This window comes from Austrofundulus limnaeus, unplaced genomic scaffold (genome assembly GCF_001266775.1).
Source record: "Austrofundulus limnaeus strain Quisiro unplaced genomic scaffold, Austrofundulus_limnaeus-1.0 Scaffold2543, whole genome shotgun sequence".
In the NCBI taxonomy this organism is placed as follows: Eukaryota; Metazoa; Chordata; class Actinopteri; order Cyprinodontiformes; family Rivulidae; genus Austrofundulus; species Austrofundulus limnaeus.
This window is the reverse complement of record NW_013954945.1, coordinates 4,366-6,067: the sequence shown is the minus strand read 5'-3', so window position 1 is coordinate 6,067 and position 1,702 is coordinate 4,366.

Sequence of the window (1,702 nt, the reverse complement as noted above, 5' to 3'; positions counted from 1 at the left end):
TCTTCAAACTAACGAAATATAAAGTTATTAGTGAATAAAATCCATCTGGATAACAGCAGACTGCTCGTAAAATATACAACGGACCACACGTGAATTTTGTTCGTATCTGAAAAAAATCTTAGAATATGAAAACATTGGTGAATGCCACAAATTCTCCTAAATCACTCGTACGCACAACTTAAGAACAAATCTGTGCGTACGAACGGTTCTTGCATGAGGTCCATTGAACCTACATGTTCCACACACAGTCGGCAGTCAGCCGCCCCTCCAGGTACAGGGATGACTGAGGGCCCAGTTCAAAAATATTACTAAATCTAAGTATACTTTAGTATACTTGAAGCCATACTAATCATCAGTATACTGAAAGTATGCTATTTTGGAACAACTAATTAATACTAAATATACTTTAGTTGTATTTAAGCTGTACAAAGTCACAATTTTAAGTGTATTAAGTGTACTTTTAAATACTAAAATGGAACAACTTCAAATATTCTTAGTACACTTTAAATGTGTAGACAAAACTATACACTTAAAGTGTACTAAGTATACTTGAAGTTCCACAGTAGTATGTAATAGTACACTTAATACACTTCAAATTGTGATTTTTTTAAAACAATTTAATTACAAATAAATATATTTAGTATAAAATTAGTTGTTCCAAAATAGCATACTTTCAGTATACTGGTTTCAAGTATGCTAAGATTTAGCACTAATGTAAATTTACAGGTAAAAAAAAGTACTTTGTGCATTAACTATATTCACATTTTTCAAAATGGCATAACCAGTATACTAACAACTAAATGTACAAACTGTAAATATACAAAACATTTATTAACAATATGCTTGTAAAATTATCCCAATAAAACTAGAAATTTATGGAAAAAATACACTTTCTGGTAACAGATGAAAAATACTTCACTAAGAATATAACTTTATTTTAATTCAGTGTCACATCATTCCAGTATTAGACAAAGTGACGGCCTCCTTCCTGAAGAACAGCCTCTGCAGAACAGAAACAAGGTCGACCATCTGTCAATAAACAATACTATTTATCAAAGTTTTAACAGTGATTAATTTTATCAGGGAGGCATTCCAACACCCCTCAAATACATAGTAAAAAAGAATAAAGTATCAGAATATTAAGTGCAATAATTTTTGCCAGAACTGTTTGAAATTTAATTTAAAACTTATTTCCAAGTGAATCCTAAGAGCTACTCCTCATGTTACAAATAACACAAAGATAGCTGTTGTCACAGAGCAGCTGCTGTCAGTGAATCTGTAAGTAAGATTAAATTATATTTAGTCTTTTTAATACGCATATAAACACTAATTTATAAAAATACATTTGATCATCATAACTTGTTTTAACAAATCACAAATAAAGCTGTGCTGAATCTAAATTAGCAAATAATACAACGTAAACCACATTTAATTTATTCTTTAAAACATAACATATCGCTATTGATTTATTGTCTGGTATTTTTTAACCTAGAACTCAGAGAAACACACAACCCCGCCAAACATTTAAACAATTGACAACAGAGAGACCAGTAAGTTTTTTGTTTCACTTTGCAAAGGAGAAATTCAGTGATACTTAACCTCGCTTGTGAGCTCAGTGAAGCACAGAGAAATTTCTGACCTCTGGGGGCGTGAACAGTCGCTTTATTCAGACACGTAGGAATGAAGTCACACAATGTTACAA